This window comes from Cryptomeria japonica, chromosome 1, assembly GCF_030272615.1.
Source record: "Cryptomeria japonica chromosome 1, Sugi_1.0, whole genome shotgun sequence".
Lineage (NCBI taxonomy): Eukaryota > Viridiplantae > Streptophyta > Pinopsida > Cupressales > Cupressaceae > Cryptomeria > Cryptomeria japonica.
Genome location: NC_081405.1, coordinates 292,518,573 through 292,540,490, shown reverse-complemented (window position 1 = coordinate 292,540,490; position 21,918 = coordinate 292,518,573).

Here is a 21,918-nt window from a genome sequence, read left to right as displayed (position 1 = left end):
AGAATAATGTTCGCGAAGTCGCAAAAGATAGGTGGAAATCACACAGAGGAGTGACGTGACACGTGGTTTAAAAAAGTGGTTGAGGGCCCGCCTAGGTGTAACCGACAGTTATGTGGGAATAGTAAAAGGAAACACATGGCGGATTAAGGGTGGAACCAAAAGGAGTTTCCAGGGCTAATGGCCAACTGCCATGTGGTGTTTATTAACTGGATAACAAGTGGGGTAAGTAATTCCCAGATAAAGGGCCCACTTAAAAGGCATTCATCTCAAGATTGATCCAATGCTTCTCGTTGTTTTGTGACCCGAAGATGCTCGTAGCTTAACCTCAACAAAATGGTGAAAACCGTTAGCCGTCAAGATGAGGCACGGTTAGTTAAAAGGATTGACGGTCCCAGTTGGAGTTAAAGGCTGGGTTATTTGAGTTTGATCTAATGCTTGGCACAGCCTCATGAAGGAAAAGTGCATGACTGTTAAACTCTGCGAAGTGGCAAAAAGGAGGTAGGGCCCAACACTAAAGCAAAAAGATTAAATGGAGATAAAGGTGATGTAAGTTCTCGAGATCCAATGACCAGCGTTGTTTCGCAAAAGAAAAGAGCACGGATTTTATGTTCTACGAAGTAGCGAAAGAGCGAAACAGAGGAAAGACTTAGAGAAATGATGACCCGTTGGAGCCAGTTTTGAATTCAATTTGGCGAATTTAATTTGGAAAAGAAAACCGAAGCATGCGGAGTTAATTTATAAAAACTTAAATGCCAACTTTCCCTTTTCAGTTCCCATCAACTTGATTGCTAAGTATTGTTTCATCGAAGTTTGTTGTAGAGTGAATTGTTGCAGAGGGATTTTCTTCAGGCAAATAATCAGGTTTCTTGTGCTTTTCTTGATAACTCTTGGTTTGTTCTCAAATAATACTATGTGAATTACTTCATTAGAGGTCTATGCTAGCTTCTAGTGGTATAATTGTTTGACCAAAATGGCACCCAGAAGAGAATTTATAGGGAAAGTGAATTACGAGGACCGAAATATCTGTGATGATTTTTTAGAGCAATTAACCATGTCCACCAATGCTGGGGCTAAGGCCAAAGAGCTAGTACCTAAGAACCCTCGTCTAAAAATTGGAGATGACCTTTATGATAAGGGTAATTGGTTGAGGGACCCTGAAATAGGATTGTCAGGCTTAGGACTCTTCAAAGTCAGTTTTGGGTAGAGGAATTCCCCAGCTCCTTTGAATGGCATATGGGAGCAGGATGTAGGAAAGCTTATGGTCCCAGGTGTTTTTATGGATGTAGATCTGTTAGCCATGATTGCATAGAATTATGACTCTATGGAAAGATGCATCAGGAACATAAAGGGATTAGTCTTGATTGAGATAAATGAAGATGAATTCAGGAAAGTGTTTAAACTCAGTGAGTCCTCCAATTTGTTAGAACCTATTGACTTTGAGTCGTTAGCCTAGATTTACAACACACAAAGGGATCATCTTAGAAGTGGCCCATTGAAATAATTATTTTTAAAGATAGGGGGGTTAACAGTTGTAGGCCCCAACACAATGGAACCATTCTCTCTCAACCTATTCACTCTGAGAGCTAAGGGTATGTATTGGGCATTATGCCAGATTTTTGGAGAGGATGCTGAAAAGAATATGCCAACCCATTATATGTTAATGATTGCACAAATTCTAAACCTCTCCCTAGCAATAACATTTGATTATGCCTCATACCTTGCTGATGCAATTCATAAAGGGCTAGTAGGAATAAAAAATGGTAAGGTGGATAGGCCATTTGGATGGTACTCCATGTTAATGCATATGTTTCTATTCAAAGGGGCTGATTATTTTGGAAAGGAGATGGACCTGATTAAGGTCAAGGATAAAGAGGAGATGCCAGTGCAATTGTAGAGTACTATTCTATCTTGGGATAGAGAAGATGCAAGTTATTTAAAGTTTGATAGATGCTTTGCATCTAAAATTAGGATTCTTCTATGCAGAGAAAACCCTAGAATTCCTAAGGCTCTTTTGGAGTTTCTCAGACCAAAGGAGTTTGCAGAGGATATCAAGATTGTTCACAATTGGGGAGACATATATTTGTACCCCGTGTCTACTATTTTTAGAGTGTTTGGATTTAGAGGCACCCCATTTTTACTACCCTATTAGGTCCCATTGAAGATAGGGATTGCAGAAGTCCTGAGACAAATTGGGGGAGTACAAGAAGCAGAGCTAACCAATAGAGGTAAAGGGACTATTTTCCGAACTATTACCATGGCTCACCATTTTGTGATCACTAAGGGTGGATGGAGATTTTTTGAAGAATTCTTTAAGCCATATAGGCTATCTACTGTAGTGTCAAGATGTGCAGACCCTGAGGATTTTTTCAATGGCATGTTTAGAAAAAGAGCAGTGTGCAGAGGTAGGCCACATCAATTTTAGTTCCCAGAAGATCTGATTAGAAATGAATTCAACTTAGATGAGAAAGAACTAAGGAAGGAGAAGTGGGTGGCATATAAGAAAGCCCTTGATTTTATCCATGAATTTGACACTGGCTATGACCCCCTTTCTAGCTTCAATCCATTTGAGGAGAAAATAAAATTCTTGATTCTTTATTTTGAAGATCTCATGCAGACCTTAAAAGAAAAGAGGGAGTCCATAATGCAAAATGAGCCTGATAAGGCTAAGATGGTATTGGCTAAGCTTGCCTTTGCTAGAGATATCCCACGTGGTGACTATGTAATGCACAAAAGGTCAAAGTACACTGTGATAATGGCAGTGATAGGTGAGCCTTCCACTTCAAAAGGGAGGAGGAAAATTGAAGATGTCATTGACATCCAGGATTCCCCTAAGAAGCTGAGAGTGGGAAAGGAAATTGAAATTGATGAGCCTCAATATTCTCCATCTCAGTCTCCTATGCATATTGGAGATGAACAAGCTATGGCTGAACAATTATTGCAGTTAGGGAGTCTCGGTGAGATTGCTTATACCTATGAGGAGACACAAGAGGGGATGCCCGAAGAGCCACCTAATGCTGAAATGGATTTGACTAATGGTGAGTTAAAGGGCCAAGAAATGGACCTTACTATTAAGCAAGCTAGTGAAGAATTTCTAGTTGACAGTAATTTTGTCACATCAGAAGCTTTTATATAGTTTCTATGGAAGCAAAATATTGATCAATTCAAGACTAGATGTGAACAAAGGAAAAGTGAACAACCTCTTAAAAATACAACTCAGGTAGAAGAAGAGGCTAAGAAAGAAATGATGGAGGAGTTCAAAGCAATCACCCCTGAGAAAGGAAGACAAATGGTAGCAAAGGCTGGTGTGTTGATTCTCCCTGAATGGGATATAGCTAATGCCTTAGTGCTTGATGCAGTGAGGAAAGAAACAAAGCCTATGGAAGGAGTGACATTCAGCAAAGATAATGCTGCTCTTGTCATGTGGTCTTTAAAGAAGGATGAAAACAAAAGAAGGAAGGATGCATCAGATTCTAGCCTCTTAGGAGGCATGATAGTTAAAAGAGTCCAAGACACAAGGGTAGTGGAAGCTACAAGCACAGTTCTAGAGACTGCAAAATTCAGTGTTGTGGTGGTAGAGAAAGAGGCACAAGAAAGGCTAATCTCCAATTGAAGTTGGAGACTATTTTAAAAGCTTACAATGATGCTAAAGAAGGAATAGCCAACAAAGACAACATAATTGCTAGACTCCAGAGTCAACTGGTAGGTCAATATCATCCCAGTGAATCTTCTACACTCATGATAGCCTCCTCTCCAGCAAGACCCCCTCCTACTAGTCCCATCATTGAATATCCCCCTTCTCCTCTACCTTCTAGTTCCCAATTACCTAAAAATGTCAAACATGAGTTGGAAAAATTGAAACAAGCTCAGACATTGTATACAAACAAATATGAGGAGAAGGTGAAAGCCACCATCTTGAAGTTTGCTGACTCAGTCAAAACCTCCAATGTATACATAAATATGAAGAGGATTCTTGATATTTTGATCAAATTGAGAGAAGAAGAAGCCACTTTGGAACCAGTCCTGAATAAGTGGGTGCCTAGAGGTAAAGAGTTAGAGCTCATGTGTTCTTCCCATGCAGATGCAGAAGAGAATGACAATCTAAGGTCCACATGTGAGTTTATAAAAGAGATGAATATTCTTTCAGTGGAAGGAGCAAGTATAAAAAGAAAAGCCCAACTTTATAGGAAAGAATATTCAAATCATAAATTTGAAATGTTTCCAAGAGGTTTCATTGGTCCTATCCAACTAAAGGAAGAGATGACTTGGTTAAAGGAGGTGGACCATAATTTGTCCCTAAGGATCAATCAGATTATTAGTATTGATGACACATCCTTATTTGTCCAAAAAATTGAGGAAATTGAAAAAGTGAAATCTCATTATGGTTTCATAGAAATAGAGATTGGGCATGTACGAGTCACTTCTACAGAAGATTGCTAGTTTTACTCGGCCTAGTGATGATGTGTATCAGGAGTGGAAAGATAAGTATACAGGATAGAAAGAAGATTCTCGGGAGCAGTTACAGGAGTTTGCAACAAAACAACAAGAAGAGGAAGCCACAGATGCTGAAAAGGACTTATAACCGCTTCTTGAAAATGACCGGTTGTTTGTAACAAACTTTCTTTTGAAGGGTCCAAAGCTTGTATGCATCCATACTATTATAAATGGATACTAGGACTCCTAAAAAAATGATCGCAAGTAATTGTAAGAAAACGCTGCAAAAATTTATCTAAGCTTTTTTCTAGTCTTATGGAGAATACTCAGAGTTTTGTAATATTTTCTCAAAATTAATATCAACATACAGACTAGAAATAGTGTATATACATAAATGTGCATAGCAGTCATAGGGCAAGTCATGTCAAATGTGCAACTCAATACAATAAATAATCTTAGTTTGTAGCCCTATATCATCAGAATGCAGTCCTTGACCAAGTATGCATACAAGAAACATCTAGTTCTATTAAGGCACAAGCATCAAAGTCAGAGGTTATGATAACTAGTGAAAAACATCAAGAACAAAAAGTTTAGTCTCAATAATTAGGATTTGTAATAAAAAAACTTACAAGGATGAGGCATATTCATAACTTTTGTAGTCCCACCTTGGATATCAACACCAGAAGCAACTCATATTTTTCATGTACATACAAGACAATAGGGGAGTTCATTATGCCTAGCAACTTGCGGTGTTGTTGTTCATGTTGGCTCTGTTGGACCCTGCAATTAAGATTCAATATACATTATTCAATAAGATTAACTGTGCAACATAATGAAATATTGAAAAGTGTGTTACCTTGTTGAGCTTCACTTGGTTTCAAGAATATTTTTATATTCTCTACTTAATAGGGCCAACCATGTGAAGGTGGAAGCTCATTTGGCCCCTCCCCCCCCTAACATTACTCTAAATTCCCCATTAACATCTTATAACATTCATTCATTAATTGTTTCTACCATTAATAAAATATAGCATTCATTCATTAATATCACATAACGTTCATTAACACATAACATTGATTAACATTAATTAACATGCAAAATTCATCAATATTAATTAACACATATCATCCATAACCATTAATTAGCACATAATTACATTCACTAACACATAAAAATCAGTCATTATCAAATAAGTTAGATTACAATCATTTCTTTCTTTGTTTTTTCTTTGAAGCTATGAAAAGACTAAGTGGAACATCAGTGTCTTCATCATTTTCCCCCTCTGTAGATGTTCTGCCAACTGCTCGTGATCTCAATGTATGCCTAGTCCTATAATGAGGATGAGAACATTGAAGCGAAGGGGGGTGCTTTGCAATAACAAAGAAATGGGTTAAATTCAAAACAAAAAAATATTATTGTTACAAGTATTTCATTAATTTAGAGAACATAATTGTTGTGCTCTTTACCTGATGGGGCCACATCATTTTGTGTAGCCTCAACCTCAACATGCTAAACACCATGGTCCTCTTCACCTGAGTGGGGAACATCACGTTCTTCAAGTTGTTTACCCAGATCATGCTCCACTTGCTCACCACCGACTACATGCTCTAAAATATTAACAAGAAAGGTTACATTAATTACTACTCTAATTACAAATTAAGATGTTTAATTGTATTAATAGCTAAATAAATAAATTTGAATAGCAAATGAATACCTCCACTACTAGGATGCACATCCAGACCTTCATGTGTAGGTGGTGTTTCACAATTAGTAGGCTGCATTCTAATGACATGCACATTGTTATCATTGCTTGCTTATTTAAAACAAATATAGTCACTTTATGTTGGATCTCAACATCAATTAGATTATTGGTAAAGTATTCAATTTGAAACAACTTCCATTTACCATATTTACCTGTGTGATGGATGCACTTGAATGTTGTGTATGCCCACTCAATTCTTGTAGCCAATCAGCCACGGCTAAATAGCCTTGCTGGTAGGCAATTCTTTTGTCATCTTCTGTGGGCGCTCTATTGAATTCAGAGCCCTGCATTTTTTTGCTTGCATTGTTTGATAAAAAAAATGTTTGCAATTTATTAATATTTTGAGACAATATGGGAGTTTACATGAGATACTTACAATTCATGCAACAAGTTTCATGTAACCACCAGAGTCGAGTTTGTGTTTCCCATGCTTTTCTTGCCTTGCCTTGGTTGCCTTTGACATGTCACTCAGTCTATAAAATTTTTGATAAATATGTTAGATTATATAAATATAAAGAGTAATTAATTAGTACATAATTACATTCTTAATAGTATCTTGTACTTTCTTCTGGCATCTACTGGTGTATTTCCTTTTTTCCTTTCAATTCTCTCCTTGGCATCCAAAATTAGGTCCTTCCACTCCCTCTCTAGAATCATGGGGGGACGCTCGTACTTTAGGTTCCTCTCCAAATGGGTCCTGTATTGGTCCCTCACATAATTTAGATATGTGCCAACTTTTTCAAGGAGCCTGGTTTTGTCAAAGGTGTCATTTCCAAACCACTCAACCATTTGGTTTGTCAATTTATCTTTAACCTTTTTTCTTGGTCATTCCACCTTTTAAAGAAAAAACAAACCTGTTAGATTCAAAAATGAACTGAAGCTACATTTATTACACTTCAAGAAATGGATCAAAGGAAAAGTATTCTAGCAATGATATGAAATCAAAAGTGGATAAGGGTTAGTTCACATATGATGTACCACCTTTTACGTATGGTGGGCCCAAATATCTGCAATGCAATGTCACTAAGATGTTTATAGAAAATATCATTGCCTGCAAAAAATTCATGGGATCAATATTAGTCCAAAACGAGTGATCATAAAGTAAATTACAATTAGAGTATATATAATAATAATTTTAAAGTACCTGTAACCTTTTGTATCTTTAAGGGTAGCATTTCTTCGTCGCTCACCATGAATGTGGCCTGCAATGTTCTCGTACTAGAAATATGAGAAGATCCAGGAAATGATGCTATGTTATCAGCAGTAGTCACCTCTGGCACATCCTCACGTGCATCTCCTCCTGCAAAAAATGAATGCACTATGAAATGGCATTAGAATTCAAGAAAGAACGCTTGAAGGGAAATAAACACATGACAAAAGATAGAGAAAAAGAGGGATCTACCAACAGTGGGCGGGACAATATGACATGCACTAGAGGATGTCTGCATGCTACGTGTTGTCGACATTGCAGTCGACAATATAGGTGAGGGTGAGCTCTGATGAGGTGGCATCGACATTTGGACAGTGACATTGACAACACCTAAAGAATAATACATTAAATATATCAAACATTAAATATATGAAAAGTGCAAGAATTGTAAACAAGGATGAACCTTTATTTTGAAAATTGACAGTATCAAGTATGATGTGTTTTGGGTACTCAGAGTGATAAGACAAGAAAGTGATAATACAAGAAAATCCTCATCACCTGATCCTGCAACACCTTGATCGTAGGAACGACTTTCATGAGGGCAGATAAATTGCTGTAAAAACAATACGTACATATTTTAGTTAATGACATAAAAATAGAATAAAATATAAACCATTATTGAACTTTTGTTATAATTAAAGCTTTCATTACTGCTTACTTGCAAGTTTTCTGCTGTCTTATACAATAATTCCACCCTTTGTCGTATCTCATCAGTGGTAGGATGCATGACTGCCAAAGCAACAATCTCTTTTCTAATTTTTATAAGAGGCATTTAAAAGAATTTCACAAGGTCTGTGGGATCTTCAGGGTCAACATTGCTTAACCCTAATGATTCCACATCCATAGAAAGGTGCTCAGGTACTGCAACTCCCTTTCCCTTTCCCTAAACATCCGTCTGTGTCAAGAATATCATTAACAATTACAAAATTAGTATAAATCACTAAAAAAAAGAACATAATAATGTAACAGTTTGCTTCTACCTAATTTGTACAATTAATGAGGTTTACCTACTCAGTAGAAGTGTCGCAAGGTACATCTCTATCTACGATATGTGATGGACCCATGTCGACTTGTGACAAAGAAAAAATATAAAAAATGTTAGCGAAATTACATCATACACAACATGAACAACATGAACTTTGTAGACAAAAAGAGTATTAAATAATAAAAAGATGTTGTCATCAAAATCATTGTAAATTTTGTAATTCCTTACCTTTAATTTATGTAGACTATGCAGGATCCTCAACTAAATGGTCACATAAATAGACACATAGATAATAAACAATCCAATTTCCATAAATAAACACAGTTTACAAATTGTCACATAAATAGTCACACCCCCTATCTCCATCTCCATATTAAAAGGTGCATCATGAATTAATTATGTAATGGCATTAGAATTCAAAACAGAATGAATTAATTATGTAAAAAAAAATTCTATCAAGAAGTCAATATTCAATAGATAATATACTAATCGCATTCCTCATACATTTCATTCTTCATCATCATGAACATCAAGGTCATCATCGCCATCATCATCATCATCATCATCATCATCATCATCATCATCATCATCATCATCATCATCATCATCATCATCATCGTCATCATCATCATCATCATCATCATCAACGTCTTTGCCATCATCATCACCATCATCACCATCACCATCACCACCACCATCATCATCATCATCATCATCATCATCATCTTCTTCTTCTTCTTCTTCTTCTTCTTCTTCTTCTTCTTCTTCTTCTTCTTCTTCTTCGTCATTGTGAAACTGTTGATCGTGATCATCATCCACTTCATCTTCTACTTCTTTGGTATCTTCTTCTTCCATCACATTATACTTTATCAGCCTTCCTCTTGGATCATGTCTAACAACAAATGACCAACCCGATTTATGTGGAACCTCTGAGTAAAATACTTTCTCACATTGGCTTGGAAGAACATAGGGTTCATCCCCAATTGGTTCAAATGACCTGTATTTAGCATTATAAAACCATTATCATGTTCAATAATAGTTCTATCAGGATCATTTTTATTCAATCGTAGCCTGTGCCATTTGATGACGAACAAAACTAATTTGAAGGAATTAAAGTCACACTCAAGTATATCATCCAAAATGCCATAGTATCGATTTTGAGACTATTGAGGATGAATGTCATTTCTCGATGAAATATTTGTCACCTCAAAGACTGCAGTGATGCTAGAATCACAAGTTTTCTTCATGTCATCCAACTTTTTTATGCAAAATTTATGACCATTGTAGCACATAGCATTGTGGTGTTTGACCTACAATATGTCAAACATGTAAAATTTATTGCATTGTGAGTTGGTAAACATATGGGTGATTAATAAATTTATACATACTTGTTTATCTCTTAAACCATATGCTAAATCAATTTCCCTTTGCGTAACATTGGAATCTCCATTATGATGTGCTTCTTTAACCAATGAAGCCACACCTTCCCATGTTAACGTGCATCTAGAATGTTGACAACGTTCAAGCCATACCGTCATCCAATCAAGATTGTTTGCAATATACAAATGTAGTGCATCCCACTCTCGACCAACTGTACAAAAAATAAATAGACGTCTTACAATCAATTTATTTTGAAGATTAAGAATTAATTAACTACAATAACATCTTATAATTACCTCTCACTTTCCTCAATCTACCTTTCCCTGTCAAGTACTCCCCTTCGAATTTGTTAATGGTGTTGGGATCCCAAATGCGATCCACCTGGATCTTTGCTGCAAACTTAGGAAGATATTAAGAAATGTACACCATAGTCTAGTATACCATATATCCCTCCACCATACAACCCTCAGGATGTGCTCTTTGTCGAACCAAAGCCTTCAAAAATTTCAAGTGCCTCTCAACCATTCACATTGACCTAGTGTGTACAGGTCCACACAATTCAATCTCCTCAACTTGGTGTATGAGGTAGTGTTCTTGTGCATTGAAAAAAGCTGGAGGTAGACACTTTTGCATTTCACACATTAAATGAGGAATTTTTCTCTTCCAATATTTTATATCATCTTTATGGATTTCTTTACATGACAACCACCTACAAGGTATTCAAGACGCAAAAAAATATATTACGTAAGAAGTAAAACAAATCGCAAATATAATATCTATACAATGAACTAAACAAATATCACTACTTACCTTATGTATTTTCCAAGATCATATATGACTTTCTTGACATTATTGTCGAAGTCGTCTGGGAGAGATAGAGGTAGAACGTACTGCAACAGTTATAAAATTATCTTTTCATTTTTTTGTAACATAATGAAAAGTACACGTACGCTCAATACTTAAATACATACTAAAAACACAAGAACATGAATTACCTTAATGAAGGTATGCCAATCATGCATTTTCATCCCTGGCCCAAATTCACTTTTCTTTGATATGAGATTGTTTATGTTCGCAGCAAATCCTATGGGAAATTGAATTTTTTGTATGACTTCTTTTATAGCATTGCTTTGCTGGTTTGTTAATAACCAAGGAAGCTCACTTATATTAATCTGGTCTCCATGGCTATTTGATTGAATGACATTTATCATTGCATGATTGGAATCCTGAATGTCACTACATATTTTGACAATTTTTTCTTTGTCACGCCTTCCATCCAATATTTTCCATAATGTCTCTGTTATATTCTTTCCAATATGCATACTATCAAACAAATGAACAATTTGTAATTGCTCGTAGTAGGGAAACCTACTAAATTGTTGGGGATAACTTTTTATTTCCTTAGGAAGGTGATTATTTATGCCTTCACGACCTTCATGATCATCAATCATATCATCAGTAAACAAAACAAAATAGAAAAGATGTTTTATGACAAACCAATAGATGGAATGGCATTACCTTGACGATTAATTCTATTATATTCCAACTTCCACAGGTGAGGTGTCATTCTTCATGGATTTGATGTATTCTCTTCTTTCCCATTGAAAATATGTTTTTCAGTATTTTGGTACTTATGATTTTTGTGGAGAAAGTGCCTATACTCATCAAACACTTGCTTTCCTAAACTTTTTGAATGATGAGATTTCATCTTTGGACCACAAATAGGACATGCAAATTTTCCCTTTATTTGAAGACCTACAAGATAATGTATAATTGGATGAAATATGATAATTTTTTGAATTATAATGTTCGTGCACAACTTAAACACTATAACATACCACAAAAATGTGTTAGCCTCTGGGCATTGTGTATTGTCCATAGAAGCATCACACGAAATTGAAATTGTCTTTGTCCTATTGGTCTAGAGATGTCATACATAGTGACACCATTCCATAACTCCAGCAAATCGTCAATAAGAGGCTCGATATATACATTCATATCTTTAACTTGGTACTTACCTAATCGAATGAACAAAAACATTACATAATTATTATGACCATTTTACTGTAATATTTATAATTAAATTTAGACGACTATATTTAAATGATAAAATACCTGGAACAATCATTGCCAACACTATGTGCTCCCTATTTATTGACATCCATGGAGGAATGTTATTGTTGATAACAAAAATAGGCCACACTGAGTAAACAGATCTCATCTCTCCAAATGCATTGACACCGTCCGCTGCCAATGAAAGCCTGAGATTACAAGGTTCTTCTTCAAAGTGTGGCCACAATTCCTCTATGTCCATAAATGTTGAACCATCTATAGGCATTCAAATAATGTCATCTCGACTTCTATTGCGTGCATGGTAATCCATAAATTGTGCTAAGCTAGTGCACTTGAATAATCGTTGCATATGTGGAATAATGGGAATATAGCGAAGAACCTTGCGAGGAACCCTTTTTGTTATTTGATTTGTTTGATATCTATTGATATGACATTTAGGGCATTTAGTTCAAAATTCATGTTGTTTGTGATATATAATATGATCATTGGGACAAGCATCTATTGCTTGATACTCCATTCCAATATCTTTCATAACGGCAGATAATTCTCGGTATGAGTGAGGTAGAATATTTGATGGTGGTAACAAAAAATCACCTATCAATCTACAACAACAAAATATAATTTGTTATAATAAAGAATATTAATGGTACAACATGATTCATAGTTTATTATGACATATATGACATGCCTTAACATACGTGACATTGTTATGTTGGATAAACCATTCATAACCTTCAAGTTCACCAACAACAATACAACGAAGAGAAGAGTTGCTTGTGAGCCTTCATAAAGGGCCTCAGATGCCTTCTCAAATAGAGGGACATCATGAACAACATCAAGGTCATCTTCATCATCATGATCAGCTGCGCGAGTACTAAATGAGTCATGGATCAATGTATTTGTACCATCATCTTCAATTATGTTTTCTGGCTCATGATCGTCATCTTCCATGGGATCATTATCTTCAGCTTCGATATTCACACCTCCATGTTCATCCACTTTGAAAACCATATTCTCAAGGTTGTGTTGATCCACACCATGTGCTCCAGGTGCTCGACCTATATAAAATTGATATACATAAATAAACCGTGATCATGATCTCATCATCACGTGATTTATTATGTATATAAATTGTCAAAACGATATAATGAAAAACTTACCAATGGATGATAATCATGTCCACCTTCAATGTGACCATGCAACCTACAATGTTTCTTCACTATTTTGATTAGAAGTCTTCTAGTTTTTAACCCCTTACAAATTTTGCACGGACAATAACATTTTCCATCACCTTTTCTTTTCAAGTTAGACCACAATCTAGCAATTGTTTCCTTATTTTGTTGTTCATTGATATTGTCTGACATGGTCTTTCTTCGCAGGCAAGAAAATAGAAATTATTGTCTGACATGGTCTTTCCCTTAGGAGCTAGCAGATCCTGCTTCCATACTTTAATTCTATTTTCTCAAAGGACAATCCTAAGAATCCATGCATTGCAAACAACTCTTTATACCTTTGTTGGTTGTGGTGGCGTCACAGAGAGTTTACATCAATAAATGAAGAACATGCCAATGCTTTTAATGCAGCATTAGAAGTCTATCTCTTATTCAATATCTCTAGTTAAACCCCCATGATCTTTTGTTGGAGTAGAATTTGTTATATTCTAGAAAGGGTCTTGTCCTTTGTTGATGGGATATTCATCTACCTCAAGAAATAACTGTTCTTTTCTCCAACAAGAGGTGGAACTAAATGAAGATCTAGCACCATGAAATTAATCCTCAAAAGGATTACTATAGTTATTTTTGGTAGATAATGATCTGGGTAAAATACTAATGTGGCTTTACAAAACATTATGTACTAGCTTAGCATACTCTAACAACTTTGGTGCGACATGCTACATCCAATTAAGTCTTCATCGATATCTCTATTGTGTTTATGGATTGGGATTCAATGTACTCTTTTTATACACAAATTTTACTTTCAACTGAGGAGGTTTGTATGTACTTACTTGTCTTTCGATTGTATCCCTATTTCAAGAATTTCTTCTATCAACAAATCATTTGTTGTAAGTTGTACAAGTGGAAGCTTGAACATGCTTTCCATGCTAGCCTTGTTGATACATTCAACACCATCTTGTGCAACAAATCTTTAGAACTCCATTTTTCTGAATTGAAGAGTGAGTAGTAGGGACAATCTAGGACACTTACAGAGGTTTTTCAAGAGAGATAAATAGACCTAAATATTATGGCTTAATAATGATCAATAGGTAAATAGATAAGAAACTCTCAATATCAAAATGACTTTCTCAATTGTCTTTACTAGAAATGGATAGATCTGCTAATAATGGCTTTATGACTGTATGTCAACTTTAGACTCAATCCAAGAAGAGCTATAACTAATATGCGATATCTAGATTTATGATCTCTATAATATAATAATCCCATAATTATGTTTCCACACATCTATACCACAACACAAACATCATGCTAGTGTTCAGCCATAGCAATTGATATCCTAATTATAGAATGTGAAATATGCACATAACTGTGAATAAAGATTAAGAAAAACAAAGAAAGATGCTTATTGCAAACATAAATGACTAATGGACAAGAATTGAATTCATTGTAGATAGTTTTGAATATCAAATTCACTTATTTGTGTGCATTTAGTAACTCATGTACTTGTGGCCAACCACTTATCTCTTTCATAAATTAAACACTTATTAATAACATTAAATGGCTGAGTAATTATGTTTTAGTTGAAATTGAAAATAAAATATTTTATTTCAGGACAGCTCACACTATTACCCTATCATATTTTAGACTCTCAGTTTTGTTAGTAGTGGTTTGATTTCTTTGGAGCTGATCATTGCATTTCTTTAGTTACGTTTGCCAGCCTACTCCCAGCCTGTGCCAAAATGGGAGCTTTGGAACAGGGTATGGACATCCATCAAAGCATAAAAGATAGAGGAATTTTGTCAGATGTAGTTGCAACTACACAAAATGGATTTGTTGAGAAGGCTTTAGAAACTTTCAAGCAAATGTAATTGGCAAGTGTAAAGCCAAATTCCACGACCATTGCTACTATCCTCCCTGCCTATGCCAAAATGGGAGATTTGGAACAGGGTATGGACATTCATCGAAGCATAAAGGATAGAGAAATTTTGTCAGATGTTGTAGTTGTAATTGCCTTGGTAGACATGTATGCAAAATGTGGAAGCATAGACAAGGCACATGAACTATTTGATAGAATGCCTGAAAGAAATGTTGTCTCGTGGACTACAATGATTGCTAGATATGCACAAAATGGATTTGTCACAAAGGCTTTAGACACTTTCAAGAAAATGAAATTGGAAGGCATAAAGCCAAATTCCACAACCTTTGCCAGCATCCTCCTTGCCTGTGCAAAAATGGGAGGTTTGGAATAGGGTATGGACATCCATCAACGCATAACAGATAGAGGAATTTTGTTAGGTGTTGTACTTGCAAATGCCCTGCTTGACATGAATGAAAAATGTGGAAACATGGACAAGGCTCGTGAATTGTTTGATACGATGCCACAAAGAGATGTGATCTCATGTGAACAATCAACACACATGTATACGAGAGGAAGGGATTGCTGATACAAAATTGAACGCTCACTCCTCAATCATAGTTCTATGGTTTTACGAGATTAAACTAGGACAATTAACCACCACATGTATATTTTTTGCAACATGAAATTAAAAACTAGGGCAATTTGAATCTACCTCTTGCGTGGGATTGCCTTCGACGCGAGTTTGATGTTCTTGGGGGTTGAAGTTGGCACGGACGCCTACGCAGGATTGTAATTCACAAATGAATTCCCCGCCTCTTTTTTTATTTTGTAATGGCCATTGTCGTCAAAATTATGATGAACTTGAGCACTTTTTTGAAAAAAAAAAATTTATCATTGCTAATGCCTTCTTCGTCGAAATTACGACAAATGCGGGCATTTTTTCAAAAAAAAAACAAATTTGGCCACAATATACCTTCTCCGTCGGAAACCTCAGTTGGAAGTCTAGTCCAAATATATTAGTGCCTTCTTTTTTACAGTGAAAATAAGCAAAGGGGATGGATTTGTATTCGATCTGTTGTTTCCAAGTACCCAACTTGGACACAATATCTATTTGCTCAGGCATATCTAAGTCATGGGAAACCCCTACACAAAATCTAGCATGAGTGAGTCTTCTTCTTGAGGCTGTGAATGGATCTATGGAGGGGAGCTCACTAAAAGATCTTGCAATACCCAAGAAAATACTTTCTGCCTAGTATTCAAGAGGCAGACCTGGGAGTTTAACCTAGATTGGGACTTGCACCAGAAGAGATTCACTCATATTTAGATTTGGGTGCCATTTTTGGAGGACAAGAGCTGTCTTCCTGACCAACCAAGGTCTACCACAAAGAATCCTTATTTTGTCTTCTTCACAAGAAAAGGCAAAGGAGAGAAGGCCTTTGGGCAGAGCCAAAATTTCAACATTATCTTTCAAAGCCCATTTCCGTCTAACATAAGCCCTAACAACCTCAATGTTTGGGCGTGGTCCTATGAATTTACCCACCAAAGAGTTCGACATACTACACATGTTATGATCCAAAACTGAGTCAGGAATAGAGATGGCAAACTTATCACTAGTCAGGTCCGATATGTTCTGAACAAGAGGCAGGGAAGATTTCCCAGATGGTCTAGTTCCAAAGAGGGTTGACCACCTTCTAATTTCTTTTCTATTCTCCAATAAAACTTCACGTGGGCTGGACCCCCCAACTAGATTTCCAGGTGCCAAATTCTTTTCTGATAGAGTACCGTTAGCCTACAGAATACCTAAAGGCTTGTCCTTCTCCCCCATCTGGCCAGCTCCATCGATTTGGCCGCTACCTCCATTGGAACTAGAGTTCCCGCCTTGCAGATAATTCAAAATTTGAATTCTTCCATTGTTGCCTACTCCTCCTCCATGCGAGCTCTCCACGCTTATTCAATAATTTTACATGTGTTATGTTGATGTTATGATAGTGATGATGACTTCTTATCTTATGGAGATCATTTGGTTATGTCAAAGACATGGATTGGATGTTTGGATTTGGTGTTTTTCTTATTGGTCTAATTAGGTTGATATATTTGCCTTTACTAGCATAAAGGTCTAGGTTATGGATTGGTACAAGATATCATGTTCTATATCAACACAACACATTTTGGAAATAGTTTATTGATCAAATATTGTGTAAATATATTGAGGCTGACATATTGTATCGCATCAAGATTTATTTTGTAATTGATCTAAATGTAATATCTTTAGGGAGCCGACCTCATGTTAAGGTCTTAGGTTTTGTATAAATAAGCGTAAGATCTCATTTGAGAGAAATGGCATGGTAATGGTATGAGTGTATGTGTGAATATTGAAGATCATATAAGAAGATCCTTGTGCAAATCACACAGTCATTATCTAGAGGTTGAAGGAAGGTTATGAAGGTGTTTGTCAGAGCTTAAACCGGTACTAAATCGAGCATTGCAAATGCTATTTTGAAGCAATACATTGTTATAAGATTTAACCATCCAATTGTAGTCAGTGTGACTCCTATTTTGTGTTTGAGCAGTGAGCTCTAGGCGGTTGGCCTTTATGGATGTGCAGACCCCATTTGTATACACTTACTATCTATAGTAGTATCATCTGATTGTGGGTAAGGTTTCCCACCGTGGTCTTTCCCCTTACAGGGTTTCCATGTCAAAATCTTTGTGTCATATGTTATGGATGTTGTTTTCATTTCCATTTCATCCATTAAGTTATACTGGTACTATTATAACTGTTAATTTATTTTACCAGCATTAAGTTTGGTTTACCAGCACTAAGTTTTAAGTTGAAATAATTTGAATTTGGGTTATAATTTATTGATAATTGATTCACCCTCCCTATTGGTTGTCCTTCTAGTTCCTAACACGTATTTGGTCTGGTTTCTAAAACCACAAGGAAAAATGCCGCTAGTGAGGTCAAGGTTTTGCCCCTTGCTATCGATACTACTTTGATATGGCAATGTATACTGATCACTAAGCCATGGTGGAATATGATTCAGCTAACTTATTTAGATAATCAAGGTAAGTATGCTCGGGATAATACTGCGTATATAAGTGTTCTATGACAACTATTGGCTTAGATCAAATGGAGCCAAAGTTTTGATACGGGTATTAATAGATAGAGAAGCTACTCTATCACAAATAGTGCCTGTTGCCAGGTTTTCACCACCTATTTTTATTGCCTTTTTGATTTGTTTTTAAATTTTTTTTTGTATTTTTCTTTATTTTTTAAATTTTTCTATGCCACAAGGCGCCTGTTTACTAGGTTTTCACCCTAGTGATGATTTTTTAAATATTTTGTTTTTGTTTTTCGCTTAACCTACACATTGGACAACTCAAGTGTATAATTTCTTCAAATGGATGTTGTTGGTTGGCTCATGAAGCACATCTCCTTCTAAAGTTGATAATTGATATGCCCTTTGTAGACATATAAATCTGACCACTTTCCTAAATAAATATTTAATATTTATTTTAACCCCATTCCCCTTATTAATTAAATTCTATTTAATTAATTCCTCCATTTTTCATCTATTTGATTAAATGAATTACTCAATTTATTTAATTAAATTCACCTAAACCTTTTCTAGCATTTAATTAAATAAATCACTTTATTTAATTAATTCCCCTTTCTTCATTGTTAATTAAATTTACATTTAATTAAATTGATCCTTACAAATAAATAAATCTAATTTATTTATTAAATCCCCCACTTGTATTTATGCAAGTTGCACCTATTTTTAGTTGAAATAAAGTAATTTTATTTTAACTAAAATACTTTTTCCTCCACTTGCATTTGCCTACATCTCCCACTTGCCTCCTAAACCCCTTCTAGATTCTTCTAATCACTTCCAATTTAGCCTAATTCATCTCCTAATTATTGTCACATTCCTAATCAAAGAGAAGTCACTTCTCAAAGCCTCCAAAGTTTTTGAAATGCATTAAAGGCTTTATGTCTTCAACAAGTTAACCCTCAAAGTCTTCCTAACTGTAATACCCTAAAAATGGTCATCTAAACCATGGGCTCCTAATCTCGACAACATCACCAAGGTCCTAACCAAAGGCAATTAAATCAACCTTGAGCACATTATTAATTCTCAAATTCATCAAATATCACATGGAAAATCAATTACTCACTATTAATTAAATATTCATTTAATTATTGGAATCATTTCCAAGAATATCATTTTGATCAATTATCCTATTTTAATTAATTAAATATCCTTGCATATTTAATTAATTAATAAAATTGCCATTTAATCATGCAAAAGGAATTGATTTATTACAAAAGAGCAATTAATTACAAAACAAAGAGTTAAGTTGAAAATTAAACAAAAATAATTGAATTGAGAGAGAAATCAAACTTGAGATATTATTTCTTTTTCTAAATTTAGAACTTGAAATCAGAAAAGAAATTAATTGAATTATTGAATTATTCTCTAAAATTGGAACTCAAAGCTTTTCAGAAAAAAGAAGTTCAGTTGCATTGAAAAGACCTTTTTCTTGAATAAATCAAATATATGCATGGAATTATCTATTTTTATCACAAATGCATGGGATTAATTTATTATTATTTTCCAATGCAATTTGGACTTCTAATTTGAATGCATTTCAATTAAGCTATAATTGGAATCTATCTCAAGGTTAACAGAACGTGATTTCTCAATTATTTTCAATTAATCCTAAATTGATCTTTTTGGTCATCTCTCTTGTGATTCTCTATAAATTCAGTCTTCAGATGTCATTCCAATTTACCCCAGAGATTTTTGAGAACACGCTTGGAGATTATTATCATGCTAATTTTGCTCTGGAGTCATTGAAGATCATTATGCTTTTTTAGATTACTTGCACTCGTTATTGTTTGAATCCATATTGCTTGAATTATTCATCCATTTTGCATCCATATAGTTAATATCATATAGATTAAATCCTTCATCTTGGTGTAGTCTAGTCATTGGTATTGCTTATAAAAATCTGAGAGCAATCTTATACTCGCATCTTTTAGAAGGCAATTAGTCGCTTTTTTATGGTTTATTAGTTACTGATTATTATTTACTAACCATGCATATAATGACTTAATTGAAGTGTTGTGCTTGCAGCTACAGACCCTTTTTCACACACACATCTTTGGCGCCCATCGTGGGGCCCAAATACTACATTTTTCGGCCTCCAAGACTGACTACTTTGTTTTTTGTTATTTCTCAGATTTTAGATTTTTTGGATTTACGTTCATACATCTCGTACGACAAATTGTAGGTGTCGTATGAACTAGAATCCCATCTCGTACGAGCTGGGATCCTATATCATACGAGTTTTTATACTGTTGTATGACTCTATATTTTCTGGTTAGAAAGGCAAAATTCATGATTTTGGTTTTCTGATTCAAATTGATTATTCTGACGACTGACCCTGACTGTTTATCTATTATTCTCATAAGTTTTCATAGCCTAATCAATTTTTTTGCATAACACTTGTCAAAGAATATGCTTGTCGCACAAAGACAATATGACTACTGATGCGTTGTCTTTGTAGGTTTCCTAAGGAGAATCCACTAAACATTATGTATTCTTTCAATTCATTTTTAGGCACCTAAATTGCTATCTGGTTAATAAACAAATCTATCTTTCATGTTTTAAGTCAATTGTGAGAGGTAGGAGAGTATTCTCTTGTCGGTATAGACAATCAAAAATCCAGACCCTTGAGGTATTTTCTTTAAGTTTGAGATTTGTACATCTTTAGCGGGCCTGCCCTCTCAAGGAGCCAATAACTCTTTAGCCATTACGGTCGGTGAGAGGGGAACGACCCAAGTGGGAACAGATGAACACCAAGTAATCCAACCCACTATAAAATAAATGTGATTTGATGAAAATCAAGTCAACGACAGTGCTCGAGAATAGCTCTCCTCCATACCTTTGGGTATATTAAACCTTGGTTTTCAAGGCTGGGAGACCTCTTAATTGAGTTTATACCTCGACGCGCCGAACAGATCCCTGACTAGTTCCAATTAAAATTAGAAGCTACTCGATTCACCTCCAAAAGGGAGATAATCTTTGTGCAAGAGAGAAAGTAAATCTCCCAAGATACTTGTCATTTCGTGCCCCCATTAGCGTTTGGAGTCGGATAATATGGTGTTGAGAATCCATTGCGTGAGACTCAACAGTCGTATTCTGATTAGCTATTGGGTGTGTACCTGAGTCTACAAGCAAATTTTTTCTTTCCTCACCAAATTCCTTAGGGTTTGCATGCTGTGATTGGAGTCACTATTACATACTACTTGTTTTCTGTGTTTTCATCCCTGAAACAAAAAATGAAGTACCAAAAAATTAGAGAAGACAAGAAACAACTTAGTGAGTCGAAACTCTGTCTATGTCAGAAACTAGTCCATCCTAAGTTGAAACTCTGTCCATGTCAGAAACTAATCCATCCTGAGTCGAAACTCTGTCCATGTCAGAAACTAGTCCATCCTAAGTCGAAACTCTATCCGTGTTAGAAACTAGTCCATCCTGAGTCGAAACTCTATCCTTGTCAGAAACTAGTCCATCCTGAGTCGAAACTCTGCCCATGTCAGAAACTAGTCCATCCTAAGTCGAAACTTTGTCTGTGTCAGAAACTAGACCATCCCAAGTTGAAACTTTGTCCATGTCAAGATTAGTCCATCCTAAGTTGAAATTCTGTCCAAAACTAGTCTATTCTAGTTGAAAATTAGTCCATCTTAGAATTGGTCATACTCAGTTATACATGAGACAGAATACAATGACAAAAATGACTGTAATGTTCCCGAAAATGATAATGATTCCTCATCATCAAGTGAGACTGACGAAGACACTGAGCCTCCAGAAAAAGAAATCCTTGACTGTAAAAAGGATAAAGACTAGAGAAAAATGATGAAAGCTATCATGACCCGAGAGAAGGAAGACTATTTCTTAGAACTAGCAAAACAAGGTGCCAAACTTCCTACTGGGTATGATGTTTAGACGCTTGCTACTCAAAATAAAGAATTAC